This window comes from Globicephala melas, chromosome 4 (assembly GCF_963455315.2).
Source record: "Globicephala melas chromosome 4, mGloMel1.2, whole genome shotgun sequence".
Taxonomy (NCBI): Eukaryota; Metazoa; Chordata; class Mammalia; order Artiodactyla; family Delphinidae; genus Globicephala; species Globicephala melas.
In genome coordinates this window covers 45,957,294-45,982,143 of record NC_083317.1, presented here as the reverse complement: position 1 = coordinate 45,982,143, position 24,850 = coordinate 45,957,294, and the positions used below count along the sequence as shown (strand labels likewise).

Genomic DNA, 24,850 nt, shown 5'->3' with positions numbered 1-24,850 from the left:
GCACAAGGTTTGGGTGACGTGTTACAAGGCATTACACTCCACATTATCTTCTTTTTTATTTATCTTTCTTAAGTCAACAATTTGGATGAATAGAGTTTTATACTGTAATCAAAGTCACAAACGTCACAAATGTGGGAGGAATAATTAGCATGCATCATGACATACTAACAGCCAACAGAACTCAACAGGTTCAATCAAATTGGTTGAAGCTAATAGGATGAAATGTAACTAAAGATGAATGTAAAATCCTATATTTTGGTTCAGTAAATCAATAGCCCATAAACAGAGAGAGGGAGATCTCAGTGAACAGTAGTTCATGTGAAAAAGACTCAGATTTTTAATCGGTTGAATGTTCAACATATCCAAAAGCTGACAGAAAAATAAATGCAATTCACTTTTTCCACCTCAGGCAGATAAAGCCTTGTTTTATTGAACGATGGATCTATACATTTGCAGAGGCCACTATGTACAGACAAGAGATGGAGAGCTTTAGTTGTTGGTCTCATTACTCGTGATCTCTTCCTGCTTGGCTTGGAGTTGCTCTCAGAGTGCTTCCTTGATCTTAGACCTCAGTCTGGTCAGCAAGCTGCGTCTTGCTGGGCTTGTCTGTTTTCAGCTTGTGGAAGTGTTCTGTGAGAATCCACTTGTTTTTAAACATGTTCCCCTTCACCTTCGGGTGCTGGCTGTGATACATGTGGTGATCAGTCTTCTTAGATTCATGGTATCTTCTGAGCAGCCAATGCAGAATTCTCATCCAGGTTACCTTCTCAGGCATTTGAACAATGAGAGTACATTTTGCATGCCCATGTCCCCATCCCTGCCCTTGAGACAGACCAAGGTGTTTTTCCAGCATTGAGCGCAGGACTGGACAGTTAAAGGTTTCCAGATGAGCAGCCCATCTTAGATCAGCTTCCCAATCCATTGTTGGGGATTGACATTGGTGATTTTGTTGGTCTCATTTGGGTCTGACCAGACCTTATTTTTGCTGCAGTGAAGGATAGTGGAGGTGAGCCTCTTTTGAAGCCTCCTGGCTGCAATTCAGTTTTCAATTAGCCATTTTAGTGACCAGATCACAGGAGGTAACTAGTCCTGTTGTAACTTGGCAGTGACTCTTGTTTGAAGGGTCCACCCATCCAACACACACTTACCTAGCACTTCCCAAAGTAGCTGATCAGTGCTACATAGTAATAAAGGCAAACAAAGACTTGAAGAGCTTTTTGTTTAACATTTTATCATATTTGTATTTAATTCTGGTGCCACATTTTTGAGATATTGATGAACTGTAACATAACTGAATGAAGGGGAGTTTTATTTATTTCAATATTGGTGTTATACAGGGTTAACGCCTGACCCAGCAAGGACCCTCCTGGACCCTGTTTCTAGGCTACAACCAGCACTGGTTGGACTAGTCACTGCCTGGGTCATAGCAGTTGTTAAATATTTTGAATATAACCCTGAACCTATTGAAATGTTAGGGCTGCAAGATATAGAAACTAACGAGTGTCTGCTCTACTCACAAACTCTTTCAGTTTCTGGGAAGACTCAGATATGTTGGGGCAGGTTCAAGCCACATGAGCTGGCCATTCTGGCCATGGGTGATTGGACCAGGGACAGACACTGTACCCAAGCTGAGCCAATGAGTTTCTCTCTTCAGAAACTTGACCTGAAAGACACAGCGGTTGGGACTTGTTGGGGCTGAGTCACCATAATGACATCATTGCCCAAAGGGGAAGGTCCATGAATTCCTGGTCCTACCCTATCCAGGGTTTGGATGTTTAACTCTACCAGTAGTAGCTTTCCAATAAATTCCCATTTTTGCTTACATTTGCTAGAGTAGCTGTTTCTTGTAACCAGAACTCTTAACTAATATCCTATATTAGCATGTGGAATGACTACTACTCGTTGTCTTGTTCACAGCCTCCAGCACCAAGCATAGTGCCCAGCATGGATTAGACACTCAAGAAATATTTGCTGCCTCAATAAACAGCTCTCTGTAGGAAGGAGAAGAGCACCTTGAATCCATCCATCCATCTATCTATCTATCTATCTATCTATCTATCTATCTATCTATCTATCTATCTGATTTGGATAAATATATAGGGTTGAAAATGGGGACATTTCATCCACATTGCTGGAGTATGTATGATCTCTGGAGGAAAAACAGATTTACGTGCCTCTTGCTTTTGCTCGTAATTTTTTTTCATTAAAGTTTCCTCCCAACTAAAAAAAAAAAAAAAAAAAAATTTGTGTTACAAAGTAGTAGCACTTAGAAATGCTTATATGTTGATGAAATGGATGGATAAAAATCCTTTACAACAACCCTGCAAAGCAGATGTTATTCCTTCTTAGGGAGGTAAAAAGCAAGGTCTCAGAGAGGTCAAGTCACCCACCTACAATCACACAGCTAATTAGTAGCAAAGTCTGAATTTTGAACTCATCTCTGTTTGACTCCGAAAATCAAGGCTTTTTCTAATGTGCCAATCATCTCATTGTATTCAAATAAATACTTTCCTTTTGTGATTTATTTATGTAAGAATATGAAAAGACCTATAAGGATACAAACATTTAAAACGCACTTAACTAGGGCTTCCCTGGTTGCGCAGTGGTTGAGAGTCCGCCTGCCGATGCAGGGGACGTGGGTTCGTGCCCCGGTCCAGGAAGATCCCATATGCCGCGGAGCGGCTGGGCCCATGAGCCATGGCGGGCGTACCGAAAAAAACAACAACAAAAAAATTTAACTATACTATGGACTCTTTTTTATGGAAAAAAATGAAAAAATATTAAACAAAATATAAAATTTGATAAATAGCAAATAATCCTGTGTACAATATAAGATACTTGAAATTTGTTCTTTGTTTCTTCAGGTATGCCTATTTTTTTTCTACTTCAGGTATGCCTATTTATTTTCTAACTTGTTCCCTACAGGCTGGGACTTTATTATATATAATTCTAGTATGAGTATGTGAAATTATAGCTTTCAAAATAAATATGGTTTTTATGAGTGAATAAAAAAACACTGTATATGAACTTCTAGGGAAAATATAAATCATTTACTTTAATAGGCTCAAGGAAATAACAACAAGCAGGCATTGTGATTGATATGATAATGGATATGCACATAAATATATTTCATAGAAAGTTAAATACACAAGAGTAGGAATACATTAGTGTTTTAGACTGCATAATTTCTCTGAAGACATTATCACAAGCACCAAAACCTTGGGAGTTTGGGATTGACATGTTCACACTGCTATATTTAAAACAGATAACCAACAAGGACCTACTGTATAGCACAGGGAACTCTGCCCAATATTCTATAATAACCTAAATGGGAAACGACCTCAAAAAAGAATAGGTACATATATATGTATAACTGAATCACTTTGCAGTACACCTGAAACTAACACAACATTGTTAATCAACTATACTCCAATGTAAAATTTTTTTTAATTAAAAAAAATAAATAAAGTCACTGTAGTAGTCAGTTCCATAGCTTCAACTGACATGTTGATTTGTGGTTCATTTAAATGCATGTTTCATTGAAAAAGCATGAATACTACTTTTGAATATTCCCCTTGCCCACCCAAAACAACCTGGCCATCATCCAACAGAAGGGAAATTGTGATCTCTCAGAAGAGATTTTATTATACAAATTATACTGTAATCATTTTTCTTAAAATGAAAGCAGACTATTGCATGAACTTTTCTACATTGGTTTTGAAAACACACACACACAGCATCACCACCACCATCAACAGCAGCAGCAGCAACAAAAACTTCTAAGCAGTGACCTGTAGTCTGGACAATCCTTGGTCAACATCTTAAAGTGCTAGAACTCCTGGACTGCTGGGGAGAAATGCTTGGTATTTAGCATGAAAGCCTTGGCTGTTTCTTAGAGGAATATGTGTTTGGTTTTGATTTCAGCTTAATATGATTCAGTGGCTGGAAACGCGACTGCTAAAGTAACAGCCAACACGAACAAGTCTTTCAGCTGGGAGAGGGTCACGCAGGGATTAGGCTCAGGTGTTGGGAGAAGCGTTATGAAGGGTGGGTTTCTGTGATCTGTGACGTTCATCGGCAAGGGCTAAAATGCTGGCTGGCAATGATGGGAATATGATCTTAAACACATTTTGTGGGGAAGAAAAGTATTTTAAAACATTCTTTAGGCCTTTGCTTTTGAGGCAGGAGTTAGATGGACTCCAAGGCTAGGCATTTACAACTAGCCTCCTGTTAACTTTTCCTGGGGAAGGAGGCAGGTGGGCTCTAGGCTAGATATTTACAACCAGCCTCCCATTTGCACTTCGAGATAGGAAAAAAACAACAGGGACAGGGTCAATAGCTGGACTGTGGACACTTTAAGATAACAGTCACTGCGGGGACAGAGAGAGGCTAAACCCTGCTTGAGGAAAGATCAATAGGTCGCATATTTCCCGTCCTTGGGGCAAGGGAGACACTGCACATGTGCAGAAAGGAGGCGGCACCACCCCATAATAGGTGATGCCAAGCCCCCCCATAGACCTCTGGACTGGAATCCATCTTGGAAAAAAGTTGTGCACGCATGTTGGGGAGGTGCCTAGGGAAGGTCAGGTGTGGGAAAAGAAACCAGATAATTGGCCAAAGTTAAAAAAAAGACCTGGAGGAACTGCCCTATATAAGTGAGTTAGACACCTCTTTACTGTCCTCCTCTTCATTAGGGAGGACGCCCACACCCCTTTCTCTCTGGGTGTGTATCTCTGCCTTACTTCTGTCTTAACTAAACAGTTCCTCCGTGTGCTCTCCCACTTGTGCTGCGCCTCTAATAATGTACCTGTTTTTACATGTTTGCCTCCTTGAGAAATGCATTTTTCAATGGGGGCAAGGGCCAGGGGAATTTTGCTTTTAGCTTCTAGACCCTGGTGGACTGGTGGCTAGGATTCCTGGTTTTCATCCAGGCTACCCATGTTCAGTTCTTGGGCAGGGAGCTAAGATCTCGCTTCAAGGCACTGCTCACTGCTCACTCTCCGAGATCAGTTTTTCCCATCCCCCTTTCCTCTAAGAAATCTAGACTAATGGATAACATTTTAAAATTTATTTTTTAAAATAGAAACCTATTTTTAAAATTAAAACATTAATTTTAATTTCCCTATACTTTTATTATCTTCATTCTTACAATCTGGACATGAATAGGAGATTTTATTTTATTTTATTTTTTTGGCGGTACGTGGGCCTCTCACTGTCGTGGTCTCTCCCGTTGCGGAGCACAGGCTCTGGACGCGCAGGCTCAGCGGCCATGGCTCGCGGCCCAGCCGCTCCGCGGCATGTGGGATCTTCCCGGACCGGGGCACGAACCCGTGTCTCCTGCATCGGCAGGCGGACTCTCAACCACTGTGCCACCAGGGAAACCCTAATAGGAGATTTTAAATGAATAACATGAGCTGTTCTGTGCCATGTTAAGAATGCAGGCTTTACCAAAGGCAGCAGGGTTTGAATCCTGCTTTGCGTCTTTACTCAATCAAGAGGCACTGGGAATGTAGCAGTCAACAAAAGAGACAACAATCCCTGCCATCACACACCATACCTACTAGCTTTAGGACATTAACTATACTGTGACTCAGCTTCCTCCTTTATAGGGATTGCAAAGGTATCTACTTCTGGGCATGTCTTAAGCATTAACTGAGTTGATTTACATAAAATGTTTAGAACAGAGTTTAGCACATAGAAAGCATTTAATAAGTGTTAGCTATTACATTTAAGACCTTTGTTGTTATTGGTGTCAACTTGTTTTATTGTGAAGCATAACACACACACACAGTGGATCCCCAGAAGCTCCTGTACCCAAGTCTTTTTTTCAGGTTCTGCTTTCAGGGGAACCCAGACTTTGACGCAGCCCTTTTTGACGATGTGTGTTCCACGTATCTTCTCCCACTCTGCGGCCTTGCATTGCATTCTTTAACAGGATGTTTTGATGAAAAGAAGTTCTTAATCTTAATCTAGATCAATTTCTCAATCTTACGTGTTTTTTGTGTCCTGGTCATGAAATCCTTCACTACCCCAATATCATGAAGATGTTCTTCTATATTTTCTTCCAAAATTTTAATTTTTCAAACTCTCACATTTATAGCCAGTTATAGCCCATCTGTCATTGATTTTGTGTTTGGTGAGTGGTAAAGGAAAGTTTCTATTTTTCCCATAGGGTATCTAGTTGACTGTGGTAAGCAGAAGAATGGCCCCACAAAGATGCTCTTTTCCTGATCCCTGGAACCTTATAATATGCTACCTTCCATGGCAAAAGGGACTTTGCAGATGTGACTCTGAGATGAGGAGTTTATCCTGGTTATTATCTGACTGGACCCAACCTAACCAAATGGATCTGTAAAATAGAATCTTTCCAGGCTGTGGTCAAAGGGAGATTTAATTAGGGAAGAATAATCAGAGAGAGGCAACACTGTTGGCCTTGAAGATGGAGGAAGGGGATCACAAGCCAACGTAGAGTGGGGAACATGGGTGGCTTTAGGAACCTGGAAATGGCGAGGAAACGAGTTCTCTCCTAGAGCCTCCAGAAAAGAACGTGCAGTCCTGCCAATATTCGATTTTATCCTAGTGAGACCTGTGTTGGGCTGCTGACCTAAAAAACGGTAAGATAATATATTTGTGTTGCTTTAAGCCACTAAGTTTGTGGTTATTTGTTATGTCAGCTACAGAAAATTAATACATTGACCCAGCACTATTTATTGAAAAGGCTATCATTTACCCACTTTTCTACAGCTCCACTTTTGTCATAATTACGTGTTTATCTATTCATTGTCTGTTTCTGCATTTTCATTTTCTCTCCTGTTCCAGTAGTCTTTTGGTCCATTTTTGTACCAGTATTGCACTCCTTTAACTTCTATAACTTTTTAATATTTTAAAATTATTTAATAGTTCTGTTAACTAATTCTCAGTAGAGCAAATTTTCCCATAGTCTTCTTTAACAGCAATTTGGCTTTCCTTACCTCTCTACATTTCAATATAAATTACATAACCACTTGTTAATTTCAACAACAATAACAAAAACTCATTGGGATTTTGATCAGTATTGCACTTGCGCCATAGATCAATTCAGGAAGCTGACCTCTTTATAATACTGGTATTTAAAACATCTATGGTGTATTCTTTCAGTTATCTGATCTTCCTTAATTTTTCTTAATAATGCTTGTAATTTTCTGTGTAGAGGCCTTGCATGTCTTTAGTTAGATTTATTCTTGTGTTTAATTTAATTTTATTTTAAATGGCATATTTTAAATATTTTGGGGTTGTTTTTTGGCTAATGTATACAGTTGATTTTTGTATACTATATAAACAATTTTTGTATATGGACTTTTCCTGTATCTTTGCTAGCACACTTATTAATTCTAAAAATTTAACTGTAGATTCTTTTGGAATTTTACATATGCAACCATATGACCTGTGAATAATGACAATTTTAGTTCTTTTCCTGTGCTATAACTTCGATTTCATTTTTCTGCATTATTCCATAGCTAGAACCTTTAATACAGTGCTGAATAAAAGTGGGGAGAACAGGTATTTGTCTTGTTCTTGATATTAAAGAAAAGCTTTCAATATTTCCCCAAGAAGTATAAGATTTGTTATATGCTTTTTAGAACTACTTTTGATCAGATTTGGAAGTTCCCATCTATTACTAGATTGTTAGGAGTGGTTTTTTAAATTACGCCTTTTATTTTGAGATAATTTGTAGATTAACATGCAGTTGTAAGACATAATAGAGAGAGTCTGTACCATTTACCCAGGTTCTTCCAGTGGTGCCATCTTGCGGAGATACAGTATAATGTTACAGTGAAGACCTTGACATTACAATCCAACAATCTTATTCAGACTTCTCTGGCTTTACTTATACTCATGTGTATTTAGTTCTATACAATTTTATCTCATGTGTAAGTTGACCATAGTCAAGATACAGAATGTTTCCATCACCATAAGGATTCCTCATGTTGCCCTTTTATAAGCACATTTCTTTCCTCTCCCTGCCTACTATTCCTAACTCCTGGTAGGCACTAATCTGTTCCTTATTTCTAAAAAAAAAAATTTTTAACATTTTATATAAATCAAATAGATGATGTAGTATGCAATCTTTAGGAATTGATTTTTTTCACTCAGCATAATTCCCTGGAGATTCATCCAAGTTTTTTGACATAAAAAGAGTTCATTCCTTTTTACTGCTGAATAGTTTTCCATAGTAAGGATATATCCCACTTTGTTTAAACATTCACCTATTGAAGGACATCTGGGTTGTTTCAGTTTGGGGCTATTATGAATAAAACTCCTATGAAAATGTATGTATAGATTTTTGTGTGAACATAAATTTCACTTCTCTGGGATAAATGTCCATGAGTGCAAATTGCTGGGTCATATGGTGTTTTCATGTTTAGGTTTATAAGGAAGTGCTGAATTATTTCCCATTGTGGCTATACCAAAGAGTTTCTTTTCTTAAATTAATTTTTATTGGAGTATAGCTGCTTTACAATGTTGTGTTAGTTTCTGCTAAGGAGTTTTTTTTAAACCATGAATAAATGTTGAAGTTGGTCAAATATCTTTATCATCACCTGTTTAGTTGATCTTATGACTTTTCTCCTTTATTCTGTTACAGTGGTGAATTCTGTGGTAATCTTTGGATTTAAAGGAAACGTATTCTCAACTGAGTTTTGTTTGTCTTTCTTTTTTAGTTCTTTTAAGTGTATGTTTAGGTTGGTTATCTGAGATTTTTCTTATTTCTTAGGTAGGCGTGTATTGCTATCAACTTCCCGCATGGAACTTCTTTTGCCGTTCTTTCTTATTATTCACTTTTCTGTTATTCAGGTTGAATGATTTCTATTGATTTGTCTTCAAGTTCAGTAACCCTTTCTTCTGAAATATTCAATCTGTTGTTAAGCCTATACATTGAATTTTTCATTTCGGCTATTGAACTTTTCAGTTCTAGAATTTCCACTTCAATAGTGTGGGTTAATTTCAGCTGGTCTGGATTGACCACAGGCTTATTTCCAGAGATACTTACCTTGTCCAACACTATAGAATGTATTAACTAAAAACAGATGTTCTAAAAGAAAAAAAAAAAAAAATGTTCTCTAACCATTTAGAGATGAAAGAGGCATGGGAAACAAACACCTCTGCTGTCTAAGGGAATGAAATTCTAAAAATTTTGTAACTAAAGGCAAACTACAGTATTGAATAGGGTATCTAATTTATTCTCTACTTTGATTCCTATCATCAATTAACCTCTACACTAATGAAAGTTGATCATTGTTATTCCAGAATAAAAAGAAAGAAAGGGGAAAAGAGAAAAAATAAAAAATAACAGAGCCCAGAAATTAGAGTGGATTCTAAGTGAAAAGATGGGAAGATACCTAAAGAGAAATTTAACCTCTTTCTAATTTTTATTAATTTGACCTTGGTTTATCAGATATTCATGCTGAAACTAACAGTTTTAATATAATTACTATGTGCCAGGCACTGTGCTAAATGGCTAATGTATTTTATTTCCATTTATTCATATAAGCACAGTAAGAAATCTTTCTTATTATCTCTACTTTACAGGTGAGGAACAGAGGTTCAGCAAGGTAAGTTAAAAACGGAAGTTGCTGAGCACAGTAATGAACCAAGTCAGGTGGGTAGACACTTCCTGGACCAGGTAAGTTTTGAGTTTGATTTTGAATGCAGAAACAAAGGCAAGAAAAGTTAGAACTGAGTAGTTTTTCTCCTACGAATCTTCAGGAAATTACCATGTTGTTGTCTGTCTAAACTATTGATCTGCACAAACCATGTCCAGTGGAAAAAGGACCTCTGGGTTAAACTTGTAAAGACCTGTAATGGATATTTGATAATGCCAAGGATGATGATGACTAATGGCTGATAGGGCTGAAGGTCTCCACCACAATGCAGGACTTTAATTAAAAGCTGGCTTTGATTCTCTGTAGACAGGTATGCAGCTTTGCCACATTGAACAAATTCTGGGCCAGAGATTTCAAACTTCCAAAGTTTGCATCTCTTTCTATTGAAATCCTTCTCTAGATCTAAATTAAACCTTCTTCTTGCCCCTCACACATTGCAATTTATCATGTTTTTCTTGACTCATTGATCCAACTCTGAAGAAACCGTTAAGAAAATCCTTTCCAAACTCTATTCTCTATCATGCATTTGAACAATAACCTTTGATTTTATTTCTTTGCATCCCCCTGTTGATTTTACACTCTACTCAAATAATTACTAACTCTCTGGGACTCATATTTGTCCTCTGTAAAATGGAAGAAATTGTTTAATCATGACTTTGCTCCAAATCAGACTTTGCTCCTCTAAGTCCCAGGTGTTCAAAGAATTAATTCACACAATAGGGTGTTGGAGGTGTGACAAACACAGAGAGAGGCATTGCCCAGATAGAAATAGAAGTAGCTCTGCTTTCTGTTCACATATTAATGTTCAATTAATTGAACATATTAATTGAACTTGACAGGATTTCATTTGAAAGGATCTGATACTAAAACAAATTTGAAAACCATTGGATTAGGTTCTTTCTAGCTCTAAGCAGTCTAAGATAATAACCTATGATTCTGCAATCTGAACAATAGAGGGAAGAGCTGTTTTATCTATTTACATTTTGCATGTTTTCAGAGACTTAGAAACAGATATGTTTCTAAGGAATTTAGTGACTAGGTATGTGGATGATATATAAGGCTTGTGCTTATATATATATATATATATATATATATATATAAAAGGCTTATATATATATATAAAAGGCTTATATATATATATATATATATATATATATATATATAAGGCTGAGTGCACAAGTAGGAACTGATCCTGTCAGAGAGGGCTCCAGGGATGGATTCTTTTCTCATAAAATCGTTTATAGCCCCTCCTCAGGAACTAGAGAAAAGACTCATGCAGCTATTTTCCCTAGCACTGTTGACTCTGCTAATTTGACGGGAGCAGAACAGTGTTGGTGAATTTTAGGTAAAGCCAATAAGGAGAGTGGGACTTCAGCCTTCCCCTCCTCCTACACTCCTCCCACCCCACTGGCAGCTCCTCCCATTCTGGCTGGGGAAGTGATAGAGCAGAACTGAAGTTTATTTTAAACCTTTTGGGTCAGACACTTCAAAACTGCCATGGCTACTGGAAATCTACCCCAACCTCTACAGTATCACGAGTCAGGATGCAGAATGTGCCCCTTTTACAGCCTCTGGTGTTGTGAGGCAGTTGGTGACTGCTTCAAAACCTAGGGAGGGGCTTCCCTGGCGACTCAGTGGTTGAGAATCTGCCTGCCAATGCAGGGGACATGGGTTCGAGCCCTGGTCTGGGAAGATCCCACATGCCTCAGAGCAACTGGGCCCGTGAGCCACAACTACTGAGCCCGCACGTGCGATGAAGAGTGGCCCCTGCTTGCCACAACTAGAGAAAGCCCTTGCACAGAAATGAAGACCCAACACAGCCATAAAAAAAAAAAAAAAAAAAAAACCTAGGAAGGATGCCTGCCAGGTACTGTATACTCTATAGTGTGTATAAATCATAGGGTAGGGTTGGGGCAGAGTGCTTCATTACAAACTCCACTCTATTTTGAACTAAGAAGAAAGCATTCATAAGCTTCAAATTATTAATACTGGAATCACTAATGTAAATAATTGTAATGCTTTCTGGAGACCATTCCGTAGGATGGAAAAGTAGCAGCTCTGCATCTACCTGAGCTCCCCTATCTACCTGCCTCAGCATCACCACTCACTCTCCATCCCCCACCCCACTTGCAGAGTGATCTATCTCAAATATCAGCCTGATTATGCCATCTTCTGCCTCAATGTCTGAGATGAATTTCCACTGACTTCTGAATAAAATACAAACTCTCTGGAAAAACATACGAAGACCAGCTTCATCCTGCTCCGTTCTCCACCCTGTACCTTTGGTTCCTGCCATTCCGTTTTCACTCTAGCAGAGGTTAAAGCCTGAAGTCTCAGCCCAGCTGGGTCGAATGTTGAAAATATCTTCTTTTTTCTTTTAAAAAGAGTCCTGTGTTTCTCAAGCATGGTTCTCAAGTCTCTTTGAAACAAAATCAATGAGCATCTTTATTAAACACTTCTAAGGCCATAGCCCCAAGAACTGCTGTTTCATATAGCAACAATTTAAACAGAGGTGCTACCAGCAAGTGGATCTCGTTGCCTTTGGGGGCTGCGGTCATGCCTCTCAAAGTGAATTTGGAGGGTCTACATCCCTGGTAGCCAGTGCCTGCTGGGACCAGATGCTGTGACCACCGGGTCCCCAAGTGCCCACCTCCCCCCCACGTGATGGGAGGTTTGGGGGGGATGTACAATTCACCCTATCCCCTACTGAGCTCTGCAGACCACGACGTGGGCGCCTGGCCCCGCGCCTGGGCCCACTCGATCCAGATCATGAAGGTGGAGGAGATCACAGCCAGCAGATGTCCCCCACCATCAGTCAAGCAATTCCATGATTCCAAGATCAACTTCCGGCTGCCCCACCAGGTCCTGCATTGTCAGCACAAGCCATGCTTCACCACCAAGAGGCCCAACACCTTCTTTCATGTGCAGGCCCTCCCGGTCCCCAGGTCTGCCCAAATAAAACTCTTCGTTTAAACCAAAACAACCAACCAAATGAAACAAAACAAACCAAAAACAAAACCAAAAAAAACTTCTAATAATAGAGTGAATATTTATTGCCAGACATTAGGCTGTATGTTCTAGGTTAACTCTTTTAATCATTACAACAACCCTAAGAGGTAGGTGCTGTTTCTAACTTCATCTGATGGATGAGGAAACCGAGGCACAGAGAGGTTAAATAATTGTCCAAGTTCGTCAGTGGCAAAGCCAGGTTTCAAACGCTGGCGGTCAGGCTTCATGAGCCATCCTCTTAACCATGCTCCCTTATAGCCTCTTACTAAAATGCAGATTCACAGCCTCCTTCACAACCTAAGGGTATACATTTCAAATAAGATTCCCAAGGTGATTCTTCTATACACTTGTTTGAAAGCCATTATGGCAAATGTTGCTCCAATAAAAAATAGTAGAAGGTGAGTGCCCTCTAGTGTATATACATGAGTATTACACGTTTGTTGGTGTTGATGAATCAGATCTTTTATCAGTTCCTTACAAAAGAGCCACATTTCATGATGTACAAATTTTTTTTTTAATTTATTAGATTTTTTTTTGGCTGTGTTGGGTCTTCATTTCTGTGCGAAGGCTTTCTCTAGTTGCGGCGAGCGGGGGCCACTCTTCATCGCAGTGTGCGGGCCTCTCACTGTCGTGGCCTCTCTTGTTGCGGAGCACAAGCTCCAGACGCGCAGGCTCAGTAGTTGTGGCTCACGGGCCTAGTTGCTCCGCGGCACGTGGGATCTTCCCAGACTAGGGCTCGAACCCGTTTCCCCTGCATTGCCAGGCAGATCCTCAACCACTGCGCCACCAGGGAAGCCCCTGTGATGTACAAATTTAAAGAACTGTATCAGGGTAAATTATTTCCATGTCAGTGACTTAACTGATTGACACTACATTAAATTTATTTTGTCACAAAATTTATGTAAATATTGCCAGTAACTGTCTCTTAATAGACCTCAGCAGTTCCTGGGAATTCGATTTAATTATTGGAAGCCTCCATACCAGCACGTCTGGTTACTAGGAATAGAGACTCATAGCCTTAGCGCACAGTAACTGATAAATGTGGAACATCAAATCCACCTCATGGAATGGCAGATTTTACTCATCCTATCTGTGGTGGCTTCACTATATCATTAATTGTCTTCAGTAGGTTCTGCTCAATTTATTCTCTCAGAAGGGGATTATACTTACAGCCTTCTGTTTTTTTTCTTATCCTCTTTCAGTTAGGGTTGGAAGGGAGGAGAATCAATTAACTATTTAGTGTGATATATATAAATCCCCTGTATTACTATGTTAGGCTATAGCTTATTCTCAAACAGGAAACCATCCATGGATTTTTTTTTAGGTTAGAGTTAAATGTCTGAAACAAAAAGACCCCAAAATGTAGTGGCTAAAACAAGATTGAAGTTTATTCTCTTCGATATAACTGTCCAGAGGTAGTAGCCCTGACATCTACTCTCAACACAGATTCCATTTTGGGTTCAAAATAACTGCTCCACTTCCTGCTCTTACATCTGTATCCTAGCCAATGGAGAAAAGACCAGGGAAGAACACAGCCCTTCCTTTTAAAGACAAACCCAGAAGTGGCATACAACAGTTTTGCTCACATCCCATAGACCAGAATTTGGCCATAAGCTTCAAGAGAGGGTGGGAATGTAGTCTTCAGTGAGGCAGCTATATGCCCCACTAAAACCTGGAGTACCATAATTAAAGGAAGAAAAGGAGAATGGATTTTCAGTGGAGAAATAGTTGTCTTTGCCACAAACCACTTTCTATATTTGAACATTTTTATGTGATTCTATAAGCAGCCAGTTATTCACAGAAAATAGGCAAGAAAAACAAGCATCAGGTATTTCAAGAATGACAGTTAATGAAATGGTAGAATTTTTACAGAGATGCTGCTGATTCAGCTGAGAACCTGTTTTCTTTGCTTTATTGCCCTTCATGGCAGAGATTTATTAATTATGGACCTAGACAATCAATTCAAAAGTAAATACAGGCAGTCCTTGAATTGCATGACCTCAACATGCACAAATTTCAGTTAGTTACCATGGTTTAGTTAAATATCACCAGCTCCCCAACAACATAGTTCAAATTCAGTTACCACACACACACACAAACACACACACACACACACACACACACGGTAGATAGAGATAAAGATGGATATATAAAGTGCAGGCCGCATAGCCCAGGGAGATCAGCTCAGTGCATCGTGACCACCTAGAGGGGTGGGATAGGCAGGGTGGGAGGGAGACGCAAGAGGGAGGAGATATGGGAATATATGTACATGTATAGCTGATTCACTTTGTTATACAGCAGAAACTAACACACCATTGTAAAGCAATTATACTCCAATAAAGATGTTAAAAAAAATAAAGCACAAACTTTGTGCTAGCTCTTCAGTCCACAAATCACTACATAAATAACAGGTGCACATGATATTCACTGACCAATCACATTACTTTTTTTGAAAGACTGTTTGTAGCAACCTAAATGTCCATCGACAGAGGAATGGATAAAGAAGATGTGTTACGTATATACAATGGAATATTACTCAGCTGTAAAAAAGAATGAAATAATGCCATCTGCAGCAACATGGATGGACCTAGGGGTTATCATACTAAGTGAATTAAGTCAGACAGAGAAAGACAAATACCAATTATATCACTTATATGTGGAATTTAAAGAAAATGATATAAATGAACTTACTTAAAAATGGAAACAGACTCACAGCCTTTGAAAACAAACTTATGGTTACCAAAGGGGAAAAATGTGGCAGTGGGGAGGATAAATTAGGAGGTTGGAATTAACATATACACACTACATACCGAGAGCAAAGTGGGTAACTATGTTGCTTCTTTGTCTAACAGTAATAAATCCATGTGACATTTTACAAAAATGAAACTGAAAGAGGTAATTGGACAAAAGACACGAAAGTGTAGTAAAGCGACAAAAAGTGAAATTCTAATTGAATATAAACAGAATTAGAAAAAGTTGACCATGGAAATGTCATCACCACCACTGAGACAGATATTTAGCCAGAGGAACTGTGTTAGCATTCTCCAGAGAAACAGAACCAATAGGATATGTTTATATATAATAGTGAGAGACTTATGTTAAGGAATTGGCTCCCATGACTATGGAGGTTGGCAAGTCCAAAATCTGCATAGTGAACCAGTACACTGGAGACCGAGGTGAAAGCTGATATTGCAGTTCAAAATTTGACCAGATATCTGGACACGATGGCCCAACCAAGTTGACACATAAAATTAAGCACCACAGGAACTTAGTGAAGGTTTACTTATTGACATAACTGAAGAAAGTGGTTATGACAAGCCAGCTAAAGATGTCCCAGAGGAAGTCATGCTGGTAAACAAATAAACAAACAAAAACCCTTCACATTAAAGGAACTCTTGGAATATTTCACAACACTGAAAGCACACTGAAGGCACAAAGGATAAAATATTGGAAGCTAATCCAAACTTAGAAAGGAGCCTGACAATTCACCAAGGCATAGAAAAAATGCTCGTTCCATATCATAAAGATATACAACAGGGCTTCCCTGGTGGCGCAGTGGTTGAGAGTCCGCCTGCCAATGGAGGGGACACGGGTTCGTGCCCCGGTCCGGGAAGATCCCACATGCCGCGGAGCGGCTGGGCCCGCGAGCCATGGCCGCTGAGCCTGCGCGTCCGGAGCCTGCGCGTCCGGAGCCTGTGCTACGCAACGGGAGAGAGGCCACTACAGCTAGAGGCCCGCGTACCGCAAGAAAAAAAAAAAAAAGATATACAACAAAAAAAGGCAAGCACTGTTGAAACTATTCTTGATAAGTGCAAAGCAATAAAACACTTTACTTCTGAATGTTTCTAATGCTTTAAATTGCATTGTACTAAATAACTACTAGTTTTGATATTTTTTCATTTATAACTTACAGTAACTAAATCTTTAATGTTTTGACAAAACATTTTTAAAGATCACAAAACAATCAGTTTTTTCACATTGATCATTCAGATTGATTCTTCTGGCTTCTGTGTGCGTGGTCATTTTTATGATCCCAAAGTACCATGCAGAATGGGGACTGCCTGTGTGGTATTTCATTTAAAGAGGTTACCTGGTGGCTCAAATGGAATCTCTTTCTAGGAGGGTGGGAGAAGGGTATTAGCTCCTTTGCATACTCTGAAGTTCCTAATAAGGTGCAGGTATTTAGAAAATATTGGTTTCATTGTTTTAGTGGACAATGACTCTGGGTCAGATGAAGACAGTGCAGTAATGTTAAGACAGCATTAGAAACAAGGTCTACACTTGGTCTCTGTCTAAACCTAAACTTCAGTTTCCTGATTCATCATGTGAGAGTAATAAGAGTGGTTACATCTGGGCTTCCCTGGTGGCACCGTAGTTGAGAGTCCGCCTGCCGATGCAGGGGACACAGGTTCGTGCCCCGGTCCGGGAGGATCCCACATGCCGCGGCGGAGCGGCTAGGCCCGTGAGCCATGGCCACTGGGCCTGCACGTCCGGAGCCTGTGCTCCGCAATGGGAGAGGCCACAACAGTGAGATGCCTGTGTACCGCAAAAAAAAAAAAAAAAAAATTATGGGGTTGTTTTGAACATAGCACATAGCAAGTGATAAATAAGTGTCTATAGGAAGAATGAATGACCAGGATTCAGTCTGACCAAGAATAGTTACCCCAAAAAGTTCTCATAACCCTTCGGTTACAGTTGAGGTTAGGACATTAAGGCTGCCTGGGAACTGGTTAGAATGAGGGTGAGGGTAGGACCAACTATTTGGAGCGAGAAAGCCTGGTCCCTTGAAGGCACATATATCAGGACCAAAAGTGTTTAATCCTTTCGCCCAATCCTCATTCCCATTCCCCTTGACCTTTGTGCTCTCTGAATGGAGGCTGAATGGTTCAATTTGGGAAAAAGAGCAAAGGAATTAAAACTTGGGTCTGGTCACGGGGTCTCCTAGCGGTGCACGTTCTTGCATTTTTAGTTCTCTCTGTTGCCTCACTCCTCTCAGCAAAAAACAAACAAACAAAAAACAAAACCATGCTCAAGTCTTCCAACTCAGACAAAAGATGGATCTTATAACTGCCCACCCTACTGCTACTATTGTTCTATATATTCTTTTAAATTACCTGCCACCTCATCTGGATCTCTGAAGCTTTTGTCTCAAAGGCATCCAAGTGACTTCATAATTTCTAGTTATCTGGTACTCAGCACTTAAGTTCTCTGATCAGAAAGTACAGCTTTCTGTCCACTGGCCACACTCTCCTCCTTGATGCCCCCCACCCCATGCCTCTGGGACATAGCACCAAAGGTCCCAAGACTTCTTGTTTCTTTTGTCATTAAATGTGTCTTGTGCTCTGTCTTCGGACTTTGAACACTTTATCCTTGTGTTCTAAAAGTTCTTCTGTGAACTTTTCATCATTCCAGCTGTGGGTATCTCACAAATCTACCCTTTCAGTCCTTACCCCTTTCTGGGCCCACATTTTGATTTACACAGCCCACCAGCATCTTAAATTCAATGTGTCTGCAATAAGAGAGAGTATTTTAAATGTGCTTCCCCTCCCTCTGCATTCATTCAACACCATCACTTCCAGAAGCAAGTTCTGGTCCTAGCTAAACAGTTAGACATCGGAGAAAATGTCACTCTAGTTAGATACAGAGAACAAAGGAAACCAATTCTCAACTCCTAAGCTTAGTAAGTTGTTGATATGGGTTTAAGTTAAAAGGTTTTAAATGTGTATTTTCCAGGAGAGTATTCTAGTCCACCAAATGAGATGAATTCTCCATGACATGAATGGGAGCAGCTTTGCATCTCTTCTGCAAATACCATTGGTTGCTAGTGTCACGAGATCATCACGGAGGCAGGTACCCAGGAGCAATGTTAAATGTCATTCGTATTTCTGTCTGCTGAGGATTACTCAACAGCAGCCCAATGCCCATTGTTCCTTGATTGCCTAACAGAAGGGACACCTGCATATATCCCAACACTTTGTCCCTAACATTTTCCCAAATGATTCCCCACACACACCTTTCAGTTGACCCATGATATTCTTAAGCCTCCTAGAATGGATGTTGAGAGCATTGTATAGTGAAGGGGTAGGTGGCCAGGAAGCTGCTGTGTCCAGGCAAATGGACTTCTGGAGAGCTTTGGCTAAACTGGTGGAAACGACTCTTTTAACAACTGTCTGGATCAAAGTGATTACCTCCTGTCCCCCCTATACTTGCTAGTTCTTCTTTCTGAATTTCATATTTTTGTTAATCTTAGATCCACAGGCTCAATACTGGGATAATCTTCAAAAATTTCTCTCTAAATCGGGCATTTATGCTATTGTTTGCTTACCATATTTCCCTTTTTCTAGAAATGACATCCCACACTCACCACTCGTTCTCTCCAACACTAATTACAGGGGGAGGTCCCCTGTGTTCTAACATGATCCTATCTCCTACCCCAGCCGTTGTGGATTTGTTCCAGGGTGGGCATCTGAACGAACAAGGAAGAATTAGAGTATTAGAAAGACTTAAGCTGCAAGTAAAAGAAAACCTGACAACCAGTACCTTAATTTATTTTTTCTCATATAATAACAGCTCCAAAGGTAGGCAGCCCAGGGCTAGTGCATCTGCTCAAGGATGTAACCAGAACCCAGGCTCCTTCAATCTTACCGCTGTGCAAACATTTTCATGGGACTTTCTTAATCTTGGTCGCCAAATGGTGCTGTAACTCCAGATATCACATACATATTACTACAGGAAAGAATTACAGAGGGGCTAAAGGCAGAACATAAAAGACATAAGGGGCAGGCACCATGGCTTTCTCTATTTGATAAAATTTTTCTGGAATATTTGGGTGGTATCTACACCTCTATGAAAAACTAATTTTAAAATTACTTTAGTTACATAAATCACAGCAAGATCTTTTTTTGACCCACTCCTAGAGTAATGAAAATAAAAACAAAAATAAACAAATGGGACCAAATTAAACTTAAAAGCTTTTGCACAGCAAAGGAAACCATAAACAAGATGAAAAGACAACCCTCAGAATGGGAGAAAATATTTGCAATTGAAGCAACTGACAAGAGATTAATCTCCAAAATATACAAACAGCTCATGCAGCTCAACATCAAAAAAAAAACAAAGTCAGAAAGAGAAAAACAAATATCGTATATTAACGCATGTATATGGAACCTAGAAAAATGGTACAGATGAACTAGTTTGCAGGGCAGAAGTTGAGACACAGATGTAGAGAACAAACGTATGGACACCAAGGGGGAAAACCGCGGTGGTGTGGGGATGGTGGTGTGCTGAATTGGGCGATTGGGATTGACATGTATACACTGATGTGTATAAAATTGATGACTAATAAGAACCTGCAGTATAAACAAACAAACAAACAAAACAACTAATACTAAACTTTCTTTGAGTTATTTGTATGGAAATATGTTAATATAAATGTTTCAGACATTACATGAAATTTCTAAAAATCTTATATGTTCTGGTATAATGTTATAAGTCATAATTCTAGTTATTACTTTAAAATGTATATCTCAGAAATAACTAAATTTCCTTGTCAATTGCATTATTATGAACTTTCATCAAATCTTTAACCGTAGTCATTTTTAAGTCTTTTGTCATTTACAGACAGTTCAGGGTGTACTCTGATGCTTTCGCAAAAATGTTCCTATAAAAGGGTTTCATCTTCAAGGAATTCATGGAAAAGACTCTGACAAGTACAGGTTTCTGGTAACTGACGATGCTGCTGAACTGAATGATAAGCATTTTCAGAACTCAAATGGAAAACTGATGAATTCACAAAAGTGCTAACAAAAGATCAAGATGAAAAAAATTAATTACATGGGACTGAGTGAACTGATGAGGATGATTATAATTTTTGTGACTTTCTGTTTGAATAAAACAAACAAACAACCTAACCAAAAAATGGGCAGAGCACCTAATAGACATTTCTCCAAAGAAGACATACAGATGGCCAACAAACACATGAAAAGATGCTCAACATCACTAATTATTAGAGAAAAGCAAATCAAAGCTACAATGAGGTATCACTTCACACTGGTCGGAATGACCATCATCAAAAAAATCTACAAACAATAAATGCTGGAGAGGGTGTGGAGAAAAGGGAACCCTCTTAACACTGTTGGTGAGAATGTAAATTGATACAGCCACTATGGAGAACAGTATGGAGGGTCCTTAAGAAACTAAAAATAGAACTACCATATGACCCAGGAATCCCACTCCTGGGCATATATCCGGAGAAAACCATAATTCCAAAAGATACATGCACCCCAATGTTCATTGCAGCACTATTTACAATAGCCAGGACATGGAAGCAGCTTCAATGTCCATCAACAGAGGAATGGATAAAGAGGATGTGGTACATATATACAATGGAATATTACTCAGCCATAAGAAGGAACAAAATTGTGCCATTTGCAGAGACGTGGATGGACCTAGAGACTGTCATATGGGGTGAAATAAGTCAGAAAGAGAAAAATAAATATCATATATTAATACATATATGTAGAATCTAGAAAAATGGTACAGATGAACCTACTTGCAAAGCAGAAATAGAGACACAGACGTAGATAACCAATGTATGGACACCAACGGGGGACGGGGGGTGGGGTGGGATGAACTGGGAGATTGGGATTGACATATATACACTACTATGTATAAAATAGATAACTAACAAGAACCTAATGTATAGCACAGGGAACTCTACTCAGTGCTCTATGGTGACTTAAATGGGAAGGAAATCCGAAAAGGAGGGGATTATATATATAGTTATATATATATAGTTATAGTTATAGTTATATATGTGTATAACTGATTCACTGCTGTACAGCAGAAACTAACACAACACTGTAAAGCAACTATGCTCCTATAAAAAAAATTACTTCAGTTAAAGAAAACACAAATTACCAACACCAAATTGAATTAGATATTTAGCCTACATTAGCTTTAAAAAACAATTATTTTAATGATTTGTGTAAATATTTGCCTCCAAAATCCTAAAAGTTTAAAATGCAAATTCTAGGACAAAAATTGAGTAAAAATCTAAAAAATTCCACTTCTTTGCTAATCTCACTACTATCACCCCATGACCACCCTCATTAGAATTTCGGATAAATTGGCAGAAGTTTGCCAAGGCAAACCTATCTGTTTGGCAGCACAGCTCATAATTATCCTGAGTTTCTGTATCTAGCAGAAAATAACAGAGCTGAGTCACTTGAATAATATTGGGTTGGTCAAAAAGTTCGTTCAGGTTTTTCGTACCATCTTATGAAAAACCCGAACGAACCTTTTGGCCAACCCAATACATTTCTTAAGTTTGGCTCTCAAAATTTGGGAATTGGTGAAAGCAGTACAATTTAGTTAAGGTACTCGGAATTATGACTGTGTGTGTGTTTTTAGAAGGCAGAAAATCTGCCAGAGGGATGTCAGAGTCTTTTCTAATTCTCTCCAGAAAAAGGCAGACTCATATACCATCAGCAGGCCTAAAGTCAGTTATGTTCAACAGGGCTTTGGGGCAGAGAGGAGGGGTTTACCCTCCTCTTATCCAGTTCATAAGGATTCTGGGAAGCATGTGGAGTTTGAAAAATGATACTAATATACCTATACTTCATGAGTTTGTATAAGTCTAGTCAGAATCATTTTGGCTGGTAGGGTCACACAGAACACACAGCAGTGCAGGAAACTGGGTTCAAAAAGGATGAGAATATCTACCTTACACCTTATGTCTTACAACTTACTCTAAACGTATGATTTGTCCCTGTCAGCTTTCTGATGCTTGAAATTGCTTGACAAGGGGATGCCTTTTACTCCACCCCAACAAATAACACTTACATACAAGTATCCTCCTTGGAGACAATTTGAACGCCTAGGAAGTGTGGTTTAAACTCACACTAATCAGGCTGTTAAGGTCTTTCTTAAGTGTACCATAACAAGGTGAAGGTAGGGAAGGCGCTGGAAACCAGAGGAGGAAATGAGAGAGGCCCTGCACATAGAAAGGCTAAGGGTGGGGAGGGGTGGAAACCTGGAAACTAGCACACAATTGGGCTCAAGTCCAGCCTATCTGACCAGGCAAATGTTCAAAACAGCCTGTGCCTGCTTATCTTTTACTAACTTTATGGGTATTCTCAGAATTAGAGCAATAATGAAGGGGGTTCTTAAAGGAAAATGGGCGAGAGAGGTTCCTTTTCATTAATGAGGTTCAATTATCACCACCAGGCTCAGTCAAAACCCATCACAGGGCTTCCCTGGTGGCGCAGTGGTTGAGAGTCCGCCTGCCGATGCAGGGGACACGGGTTCGTGCCCCAGTCCGGGAAGATCCCACATGCTGTGGAGTGGCTAGGCCTGCGAGCCATGGTCGCTGAGCCTACGCGTCCGGAGCCTGTGCTCCACAACGGGAGAGGCCACAACAGTGAGGCCCGCGTACCGCAAAAAAACAAAAACAAACAAAAAAACCCCATCACAGGCATCTAGAAAAGGCAAACAAAGCCTTCCCTGAGTGATAGTTCTTTTTCTGTTGTTTAAAAAATTAAGGTATAATTGACATATAATATTAAATTAGTTTTAGGTGTACAACGTAATGATTTTATATATGTATCTATTGCAAAATGATCACTGCAATTAACTAGTTAACATCCATCACCACACATAGTTACAAATTTTTTTTCTTGTGATAAGAATTTTTAAGATCTACTCTTTTAGCAACTTTCAAATATACAGTATAGTATTGTTAACTATAGTCATCATGCTGTATCTTATATCCACAGGACTTATTTATTTTATAACTGAAAGTTTGTACCTTTTAACCCCCTTCATCAGTTTTGCCCCCTCTCCCTCTCCCCTCACATCTCACTGTCTCACAACTCTCTTTCTTCTTGATTCTTTCGGAGCGTCTGGCAGTGTCTCCTGCTCAGTCTGCCCTCTGTTCATTCATTCTATAAACATTCAGAGCCAGCCACACGCTAGGCATTGTGGTAGGTGCTGGGGACACAAAGACCCTGCTCTCACGAAGCTCACAGTCTGGTGGGGTAGACGGATGTGTTGTCTGTAGGACAAGTGTTAGGTAGGGGTGAGCACAGGAGCCTAGAGGAGGAGAAGATGCTATCCAAGTCAGCCTGGGAGGGTCAGGGATGGCATCAGTGGGAGGTGAAGCCAGATCCCAGTTCTGAAAGGCACAAAAGAGTTGCCCAGGTAGAGAGAGGTGAGGCAGGAATGGGATTAGGAGTGACAAAGTGATTGTGGGCAGGTGCATAGGCCCAGGACCCAGGATGCCGCAAGGATATCCGATAGGGCTGAGGCCCCAAACTGCCCTGTGGATCTTTCTTCTCTGAACACAGACACCGTCTGTCCTTCACCTCCTCCCTTACACCTTGAGGTGTTCTTTTCAATGGTCTAGACCAGTCAAGGAGGGTTAATACCCAGCTAATGTTTCTTAATCCCTCGCCCACAGAGCTCCCAGACCCTCCCTCACCCTGTTGAGGGCTAAACCTCCTTAAGGTTCTTCAGCTCTGGTTTCTCCCCTGCCAAAAGACCTGCCAGGCTTCCAGGCTGGGTTTGGGCCCCTCTTGGTGCTCACTCAGTACCCATGTTCCCTGCAGTGGGCTGCATTATACACCGATAGTTCTTATCTTTTCTTTCCTTTGCCAACTCAGCCTCCCGGCAAGTTACACTACAGCTAAAAGCTTCCCCCAACGTAGTTCATTCACTTCTTAATCCAGGCCTTTAACAGAGAATATGCTAGAGAGTCAAGCATGCCCACCCAGCTAACAATATGCTCTGTGTAAGAGCTGCTGGATGCTGTTGTGGATGAGAAAATACACTGCCTTGAAAAACTGGTTTGACCCGCAGCCATGGAATTTCCATCACTGCATCTAGCCACCAAGAAAAAACGTAGAAACCACCACCAGTGGCTTACGTAATTATCTACTACTAGAAATTAAAATCATCCTGGAGACTTAAGGGACGAATTAGCCCATGACAGTCCTTCTTACACTCTTATGTCCAGACAACATGGAACTGTGGCATGGTTACAGGAACAAAAAAAATCTACCAAACCTATGTTAGCTTCTTTCCTCATTTCTCTTGACGTGTGTGTGTGTGTGTGTGTGTGCGCGCGCGCGTGCGTGTGCGCGCGCTGGGGGTGAGAAGAGGAAGGATTGTGAATGTCTGTCCTGCCTAGCTTACCGGAGTTG

General features: G+C 40.0%; 1 non-coding gene and 1 pseudogene across 1 annotated transcript; one reads left to right on the top strand and one right to left on the bottom strand.

Moving 5' to 3' along the window:
• Window positions 1–562: 562 nt before the first annotated feature.
• LOC115855677 (large ribosomal subunit protein eL19-like) lies at window positions 563–1,038 on the bottom strand (annotated as a pseudogene).
• An 11,069-nt stretch (window positions 1,039–12,107) lies between these two features.
• On the top strand, window positions 12,108–12,232 carry LOC115855704 (small nucleolar RNA SNORA68). The gene has a single exon (XR_004040548.1). It is a non-coding gene; the product is annotated as a small nucleolar RNA SNORA68 (small nucleolar RNA).
• Window positions 12,233–24,850: the final 12,618 nt, after the last annotated feature.